The following is a 383-nucleotide window of genomic DNA, read 5'->3' as shown; positions in this document are numbered from 1 at the left end:
GACCAACTGTCTATGTAATTCCAACAGTAACATACCAGCCATTTTCAGGATTTTCCCCAAAACTTCACACCCAACTAACACAAAAATAAGATTTTTTATCACTTTGGATACAATAGCAGTAGGTTCATGACATACATACTTTCTTTAGCAAAACATGTTCTACAACACACTGTTCATTTTCTTTAAATTTTATGATGTACAAAAGAAATTTGAATAAGAAAAATGTTGGTTGTATCGTAACGAATGTGACGATTTTCCTATAGGTGGTAAGGAGAGAGTTAAAAGAGGGGGGGGGGGGGGGGGGGGGGGGTACCAACCAAAATATCTAAAAACCCTCAATATGCCTTGTTTCTAATCTTATGGAGGTTTTTGGGGGGTTTGAA

The sequence above is a fragment of the Berghia stephanieae genome, unplaced genomic scaffold (assembly GCF_034508935.2).
Source record: "Berghia stephanieae isolate SIO BIC M18660-M18661 unplaced genomic scaffold, UCSD_Bste_1.3 scaffold8, whole genome shotgun sequence".
NCBI lineage: Eukaryota > Metazoa > Mollusca > Gastropoda > Nudibranchia > Aeolidiidae > Berghia > Berghia stephanieae.
The sequence above is the reverse complement of the archived record's forward strand: the minus strand, read 5'-3'. Positions refer to the sequence as shown.